This window comes from Dromiciops gliroides, chromosome X (assembly GCF_019393635.1).
Source record: "Dromiciops gliroides isolate mDroGli1 chromosome X, mDroGli1.pri, whole genome shotgun sequence".
In the NCBI taxonomy this organism is placed as follows: Eukaryota; Metazoa; Chordata; class Mammalia; order Microbiotheria; family Microbiotheriidae; genus Dromiciops; species Dromiciops gliroides.
In genome coordinates this window covers 48,620,155-48,629,218 of record NC_057867.1, presented here as the reverse complement: position 1 = coordinate 48,629,218, position 9,064 = coordinate 48,620,155, and the positions used below count along the sequence as shown (strand labels likewise).

At 45.6% G+C, this 9,064-nt stretch overlaps 1 pseudogene; it reads left to right on the top strand.

The window, feature by feature from the left end:
- Window positions 1–1,371: 1,371 nt before the first annotated feature.
- On the top strand, window positions 1,372–1,595 carry LOC122733365 (annotated as a pseudogene).
- Window positions 1,596–9,064: the final 7,469 nt, after the last annotated feature.

Sequence of the window (9,064 nt, the reverse complement as noted above, 5' to 3'; positions counted from 1 at the left end):
TGTAAACAGCGTGCCTGTGGGTAAGTAATTTCTTCCTCTTGGAGCCTGTTTCCATATCCGTAAAATGGGGTTGATACTACCTGCAGTCCTTGACAGAATCATATAGAATCTCAGATATAGATGAGCCTTAGAAGCTGTCTAGTCCCATTCCCATCTGAACAAGAGACAGTATCCTTAGGGGCAGCTAGGTGGCACAGTGGATAGAGCACCGGCCCTGGATCCAGGAGGACCTAAGTTCAAATCTGACCTCAGACACTTGACACTTACTAGTTGTGTGACCCAGTCACTTAACCCTCACTGCCCCACCCCCAAAAAGAGAGAGAGAGGTGGGGGGCGGTATCCTTGATTAACGGGCAGCCAGATTTTGCACAATGACCTCCAGTCCATTTTGAGGTAGCTCCAGTTGCCCCAAAATTCTTCATTCTGTTAAGTCTAAATTCATAGGGGGAGGGAGGTTTGCAGCTTCTCTCCATTGTTTCTAATTATGCCAAGCAGAACAGTAGTAAACCCTGTTCTACCTGACCATCTTTCAGATATTTGAAGATTGTCCCCACTGAGCTTTCTCTTAAAACCAAACATACCCAGTGCTGATTACATTAAGGGGAAACCAAAGCCCAGGAGAACATTTCTTGCACACAGTAGGGTTTCAACAAATGTTTCTTGAACTGAAGCAATAAAAAAATGGCATACTGTTAGGATACTAGTCGTTTAGGAGGCTTAAATTATAACACATGACAGATGACATAGTTACTCTTGTGACTTTCAAGTGCCCGTAAATTCTCAACCCCAGAAATGAATGTTAAAATCTCTTCTCATTATGTAAACCATCATCACTCCTTTACTTCTCAGACATACACAAGGAACGGGCAACAGATACCCAGCTCAAAGTGAAAAAGCCCCAGGGAGTGGTACTTGGCCTGATCACCAATGACCCACCTGCTGCTCTAAATTCAACCCTAGAAGGCAGAACTGGGAAACAGCACAAGTCATGAAGAAGGAGCTTTCGATTTGATTCGGAGGAAATATTTCCTGACAATGAGAACTGGTCTAAAATGGGGCCGGGTGTCTCTAGGAGTGGTGGCTTCACTCTTGGGGTAGGGGAAGATGCGGGGCATGGGGTGGGGACTTCAGGAAATGAATGCATAGCCACTAGGCAAGCACTGTGTAAAGGGAATCCATTTTAGGTATGGGTTGGATGAGATGACCCCTGAAATACCTTCTAATTCAGGCATATGTGTTGCTGGTCAGAGCCTTGAAGGACGATAAAGATTTTGAGTTGGAGAATCAATCAAGCTATCAATAAATACTTAATAAGTATTTCAGCTATTGTGCTACTGGAGATAAGGAAGGGCAAAGGTCGGGTTACACAGGATGGGGGTGAAGCAGGAGGTTTTTCAGATGATGCTGTACCTCACCTTGCAGGTGTCCATGTTCTGGTCTCCAACCAGGCTGAATATTTTGAGGAATACATCAGCTGGTGCAAGCAGGAGATCTTCCCTTCCAATCGAGAAGACCAGAGTTGGGAGCTAGAAGACTTCAAGGAGCGAATGAGGAAGCAGCGTGAGGAGCGGCTACTCCAGGCTGTCCAGAAGTGACCTGGGATTTCCCTGGAGCTTGGGGCACCCTGTCCCTTCCACCCAAACCTAGCTGCTGCACGGCAGAGATAAAGGGTGGGCAGGCAACACTCTGGCTGTGGGTTCCTTCTGTCTCTGCTTTCCAACAAGGAACTCTGTAGGCCACATGTCTCCTGCTCAATCCTGGGAGAAGTTTATGGCCTGGAGTTCTCCCCTGCCCTGCACTGGCTTGGCAGTGCATCATGTAGATACACATTAGCTTATTGCCCTTGCCCTTGCCCACTTTGGTCCCTGCCCTGCAGGGTTCTAGCTAGGAGCCATTCAGGATCCAGGATCTGAGTCCAAAGAGGCTTGAGGGAGACCCTTCTATTCTTCCATCCCAATCCTTTTTTTTAAATTTAAATTAAAAATTATTTTATTTTTGCAGGACAGTGAGGGTTAAGTGACTTGGCCAGGGTCACACAGCTAGTAAGTGTCAAGTGTCTGAGGCCAGATTTGAACTCAGGTCCTTCTGAATCCAGGGCCAGTGCTTTATCCACTGCAGTGCCACCTAACTGCCCCCATAATCCCAATTATTTAATCCATTAACAATAACAACTCAGTCTGACCTCTCAAAGAAAGAAAGAAAGAAAGAAAAGAAAAGAAAAGAAAAGGAAAGGAAAGGAAAGGAAAGGAAAGGAAAGGAAAGGAAAGGAAAGGAAAGGAAAGGAAAGGAAAGGAAAGGAAAGGAAAGGAAAGGAAAGGAAAGGAAAGGAAAGAAAGAAAGGCAAAAAACAACCCTGTCTTCAAAGATCTTAGGCTGTAAGGGAGAAGACAATGTGTATTTTTTGGGGGTGAGGCAATTGGGGTTAAGTGACTTGGCCAGGGTCACACAGCCAGTAAGTGTTAGGTGTCTGAGGCTGAATTTAAACTCAGGTCCTCCTGAATCCAGGGCTGGTGCTCTATCCACTGTGCCAACTGGCTGCCCCTGACAATATGTATTTCAATAGGCACATTTTATATATATATATATATATATATATATATATATATATATACAGAGAGAAAGAAAGATTGTGTGTGTGTGTGTGTGTGTGTGTGTGTGTGTGTGTAACCTTAGGAAAAAATAAGGGGCTTCAGTGGGGATGGGGTAGAGCTTGTGAGAATTCAGAGGTGGAAAGTCAGAGATTCATAGATTTAGTTCACAGTTCAGAGGTCTTCAGGAGACCTTAGAGGTAAAAGAACAACTGGGAACAACTAGTATTCTAATTTGGCTGGAAGGTAGAATGTCTTTTTGTTTGTTTGTTTGTTTTTTTGCAGGGCTATGGGGGTTAAGTGACTTGCCCAGGGTCACACAGCTAGTAAGTATCAAGTGTCTGAGGTTGGATTTGAACTCAGGAACTCCTGAATCCAGGGCCGATGCTTTATCCACTGCGCCACCTAGCTGCCCCTTGAAGGTAGAATGTCTAAAGGGGAATAATGGGAAATAAGACTGTAGCAAGGTTTTGGAGGGCCTTAAATGAAGGCTCATTACATTGAGGTCATAGATTTAGAACTACAAAAGGCCTTAGAAGGCGTTTGGTCCAGTGTCCTCCTTTTAGAGATGAGGAAACTGAGGCCCTGAAAGGTTAAACAAACTAACTGAGGTTACACAGCTAAGTCAGGATTTGAACCCAGGGCAGCTAGGTGGTGCTGCAATGGATAGATTTATCTTCCTCAATTCCAATCTGGCCTCAGACACTTCCCAGCTATGTGACCCTGGGCAAATCATTTCTTAGTTTCCCCATCTATAAAATGAGCTGCAGAAGAAAATAGTAAACCACTCCAGTATCTCCCCGAGGAAAAACCCCAAAAGGGGTCACAGCAAGTTAGACACGACTGAAAAACAACTGAACAATTCAAATCCAGCAATTCTCCCATCACACCATGAAGACTCTTGACAGTTTGTAGTTTAGCCTAGAAACAACAGAGAGACATTGAAGATTTGTAAGCAGGAAAATGATATGATCAGATCTGCACCTCAGGAAGATAGTTTTGGCAGCTGTGGGCAGAATAGACTGGAGAGTGGAGGGATTGGGAGAAAAGAGACCAATTAGAAGGATATTGCAATTGTGCAGACAAGAGGTGATGAAGACCTGAAAGAGGGTGTTTGTTCTGTGAGAGGACCGGATGAATGGGAAAGAAACTGGAAAGGTCGAATGGACAAGCCTCAGCAGCTGATTGGATCTGGAGTATGAGGAAGACGGAAGAATCGAGGATTACTCTGAGATTTCAAACCTGGGAGCAAGAAAGAATGGCACTTCCCTCAACAGAAATAATGAAGGCTGGAGGAGGGGTGGATTAAGGCAAAGAAGGGGGGCATTTTCATGTGGAGTAAGAGATGCCAGACAGAGCCTAGAGGAGTAAAAATGAACAGCAAACAATCTACAATGCAGATCTAGAGATCAGGAGAGACACTATGGATGTAATGTATAGATTTGGGAGTCATCTGAATAGAGACGATGATTGAACCCACTGGTGGTGGTGGTGGTGGTTGCTCAGTTGCTTCAGTCGTATTTGGCTCTTTGTGACCCCAACTGGGATTTTCTTGGCAAAGATACTGTAACCGTTTGCCATTTTCTTCTCTAGCTCATTTTACATATGAGAAAACTGAGGCAAACAAGGTGAATCAATTTGCCCTGAGTCACACAGCTAGTAAGTGTCTGAGGCCAGATTTGAATTCAGCTCTTAACTCCAGGCCTGGTGCTCTATCCATTGCTCTACCTGCCCTGCACCCACTGGAGCTGATGTAATTTCCTGGGGCCCAGTATGTGTCTTCCAGGGAGAAGCAGTAGGGAGACTTCCATATGTCCATGGATCTATGATCTCACTGATGCAGGTACACCATCCAAAGGTGTAGATTCCAACCATCTATACTTTTTCATCCTAGGGGACCATATATCCATGTCTTCCCATAAATCCTCCACAGGTGGTTGGCCCCAACCATTGGAGCTCTTGCTGTTTCCTAACTATAGAGCCCATGGGCTGTACATTGGTTACTTCTCCTTCTTGCTATATATCTTTTTTTTTTGTGGGGCAATGAGGGTTAAGTGAGTTGCCCAGGGTCACACAGCTAGTAAGTGTCATGTCTGAGGCCAGATTTGAACTCAGGTCCTCCTGGATCCAGGGCCAGTGCTTTATCCACTGCACCACATAGCTGACCCCAAGGTTTGTTTTTTTTTTAAGCTTAAGGATTATAGAGTGTGCGTTCATTCTTCATACATACCCATTAGGGTTCACAACACCAAATGGGATACCAAGGGAATGGACTTTCTCAGGATGTAGTGGGTTCACTTGAGGAACTGCTCCGAGGTTTCTGTTCAGTTACAGATCAGGGGTTCTTAACCTGGGTTCTGTGGATGAATGGGGGAGGGGGGCAGTCTATTGACTTGGATGGCTAAAAAATACATTGATCTTTTCACTAGCCTCATCAAAATTGAGCATTTCCTTGCCTTATGAATATAGGCAAGAAACCACAGTAGTATTAGGCTGTACCAGATTCCAAGGGTAAAAACCAACCAAACAAAAATGAATTAAGATAAGGGCTGCTAGATGGCACAGTGGATAGAGCACTGGCCCTGGAGTCAGGAGTACCCGAGTTCAAATCCGGCCTCAGACACTTGACACTTACTAGCTGTGTGACCCTGGGCAAGTCACTTAACTCCAATTGCTTCACTAAAAAAAAATGAATTAAGAGGCCCTGAATGAAATGCACTCTGAGGTTCCGTCCAGTTCGCCACTCATTCATTCAACAAACATTTATTCCTGGGCTACTATATGTGAGGCAGTCAATAAACATGTATGAAGAACCTACATGCCAGGCAGTGTGCTAAGCAGTGAGGACACAAAGACAGAAAAAAGAAAGAAAGGGTTACTGTCCCCAAGGAATTTATGTTCTGTTGTAGCTAAATGCAGGCTTGAAGAGAAATCGGTCAAGAGCGGCCCAGCGGAAAGAACATTGGCTGTAAAGTCTGAGTAGCTGGGTTAAAACTGTCACTTGTGTGACCTTGGGTAAGTCTCTTCCCCTCTCTGAGCTTCTGTCTAATCTGTAAAATACTGGAGTCATGTTAGATGCTTCTAAAGTTCCTTCCAGGTCTAGATTCTTTCATTCAGGGACAGGGGCTGCACTAGCTAATGAGAGGCTCAGGTTAGACGCCATGTGGAAGATGGTATTTAAATGGAATCTTGAAGGGAGGTAGAGATTCCAAGGACGGGAGTGGCATAACTTGTGCAAAGTCACGGGGGTAGGTGATGGAATAGCTGGTACAGGCAAGGGCAAATAGGCCAGACTGGTTGGAACACTAGGATTCCATGCTCCTTAAACAGCAACAACAACAACAGTGGTGGATAGGGTGGGTGGTGTAGTAGATGGAGTCAGGAAGACCTGAGTGTAAATCCAGCCTCAGATACTTAGTAGCTATGTGACCCTGGGAAAGTCACTCTGTTTGCCTCAGTTTCCTCATCTGTAAAATGAGCTGGAGAAGGAAATGGCAAACCGCTCCATTAGCTTTGCCAAGAAAAGCCCAGTTGGGGTCACAAAGAGTCGGACACAGGACTGAAAGGGACTGAACACATCCTTATAATGAAGCCAACTGTCGGGTTCTAGAGAGCCCTGGCCCAGCCATTGGCTGATAATATAACTGAAAGCTGCTACCGGTACTACGGCCTCCTCTGCATTCTAGGCGGTGACAAGAAGTCCCCTTGGCCATTCTTCCACACAACTCCCAGGGCCAGGCAAGCTGAATTCTCTAAGAAGTGGCCGCTTTTCTTTGGAAGTACTGGGGTGGGGGAGATAGGAAGAAGGGTAGTAGCTTCGGGGAGAGAGCTGGTTAAAGACAGTGGCTTCAGACATTTCACTAACAACCACAAAAAAAAAAAAAAGAAATAGAAAGCTCTCACCTAGGGAGAGTATTTAGCTCTTAGATTGCCAACAGGTTAACTCCATTTGTATTTAAATGGCTCCAGTCTTTGAAGTGCCGGCCTCCCAGGAGAGACAGCCCAGCAAGGTTGGCACCTTTGGAGAGGCAGCAGTTTTGACTTTTTCCATATCATTTGTAGTTACAGTTTGGTCTTTGTGCTGGAAAAGGGTAGAGATTTGGTTAATAAAACAAAAAGAAGTGGAGATGGGAGGGGGGACAGTACTGGAAGAAAAAGGAGAGCAGAAGAGAGAAGAGCACAGGGAGGGATGGGGAGACGGAACAGGGCAGAGGATGACGGGAGAGAGAGTCAGGAGAAGACAGAAGGAAAGTGGAGAGAGAATGGAGAGGGGAAGAGAGAAAGAGAGGGGGGAGAGAGAACAAAGAAGGGAGAGGATGGAGAGGGGAGAGGACAGAGACAACAGAAAGAAAAAGGAGAGAAAGTCAGGAGAGAGTGGGAAAGAGAACAGAAAGAAGAGAGCAGATAGAGAACAGGGTACAAAAGGGAGAGAGGGAGGGAGGGAGGGAGGGAGGAAGGGAGAGAGAGAGAGAGAGAGAGAGAGAGAGAGAGAGAAAGGAAGATGAGAGAGAAAGATCAGAGACAGAGACACACACAGAGACAAAGAGAGAGGGTGAGACAGAGACAGAGAGACACAGAGAGAGACACTGAGAATGGAGATAGAATGGAGATATACTACTATTTTCCGAGAACACCAAATAGACTATTTTGTTTGGGAGTTGAGTGCATGGAGAATGGGAAATAATCCTGGGAACCTAAACTGGGACCAGATATTGAGGAGCTGTAAAAGCCAAACGAAGGAGTTTCCATTTTATCCCAGAGGCAAAAGAGATCCACTAGAGTTTCTTGAGCAGGGGAATGACAGTCAAAAATGTGGTTTTGGAATGTCAGTTTGGCAGCTGCATGGAGAACAAAGCAGAGAAGGGAGAGACCGGAGACTGATGCTCCAGATAAGAAGATAGTGGTTCTGTAAGTGGCAAGAAGGAGCTAGACTCAAGAGATGATGTGGATGTAGGATCCCACACGACTTGCCTTGCTGGTGGGGAGTGGGGAAGGAAGAGCAGAGGAAGGGTCCTGTGTTGTGAACCTGGGTGACCGGGAGGATGGTGATATTCTTGAAAGATGGGGAGAAGTTAGGAAGAATGGTTTGGAGTAGGAGTGGAAAGAGTCTACTTTGGGATATGTCGAGACGCCTACAGGAAAGAGAGTTAGGAATGACCTTTCCCCTTTGGTGGAGGTTGGTAAACCATCCATCCATTCTCCTACTGTGACACTCTTGTCCATGACCTCCCATAAATCTCCCATAGATGGCATCACCCAACATGATGGGAGACATTGAACATTTTCCAGGTAGCAGGCCAGCCCTTGCTCTGACCACTTGTTAACTGTCCTTCTACATGCTCAGTGACTGTCCCAATTTGATCCTGGAGGATGTGTCTCATGCAACACCTCATGCCCGGTTCCCCACCAGTCTCCAATCTACCTACGCCTACTTCATGTCTCACCAGTAGCAGAAAATCTGGATTATTTGAAAGTGCCTCCAAAATGACAGCTGAAATTCAGCATGTAATCATCTTTATTGTTTTGGGAAATGTTTCTGAAGGCAGTGTTTCTGTCAACCTACAGAAATCTGAAGTCCTAGTTAGAGACTGGTCCCAACTGTGGGCACCAGCCTCCAATATTGAATAAGACAACAGATCTTGACAACATCCTACAAGGGAGAATATCCATAGTGATAGCGTTGATTTGATCGGAACTTAAAGTCTAGCCAAACAATCTACACTTTTTGGCCAAGGAGTTTCTAGCTTCTCAATAACTATTCTCTATAGGCCTCCGGCCTTTTCAGTAGATTGGACCAATGAAAGCAGCCACAATGAGGGTCCAGATATGAACACTAGAATTCTAGAACCTTTCTTTATTCCTTCCTTCCTTCCTTCCTTCCTTTCTTTCTTTGTGGGACAATGAGGGTTAAGTGACTTGCCCAGGGTCACACAGCTAGTGTCAAGTGTCTGAGCCCAAATTTGAACTCAGGTCCTCCTGAATTCAAGGCCGGTGCTTAATCCACTGCACCACCTAGGAGCCCCATACAACCTTTCTTTCAATGAACTTTGTAAAAATTAGAGGGGTCAGGAAGGAATATCTCCCTTCCTGATTGCTGGAGGCTAAAAGGAATCAGAGAGAGGAATAAGACATGGGGTCTCTGCCCTTCTGGCAGATGATGGGAGTCAAAATGCAAATACTTAATCATTTTATCGTCTGTATCCCATGGAAGTTTTTGCAGTTGCACATGTGTCTGTTGGGCTGTCCCAGGATTCAGTTCTTCAGACCACAGATTCCCAGAGGCCGGGGGGCTTGCCGGCCAGTGTCCCGAGCATGTGCTAGACACATGTCACTGCTTAATTCACTGCAAAACTTAGCAAGTGCTTGCTGTGTGCAAGGCCTTAATGCTAGCCATAGGATGATGAGAAAGACAGGCTCCGCCTTTGAGGGGAAAGTAGGGTGGGCTTTTGAGCTTGGAGAACCAGCTTTGAATGGGG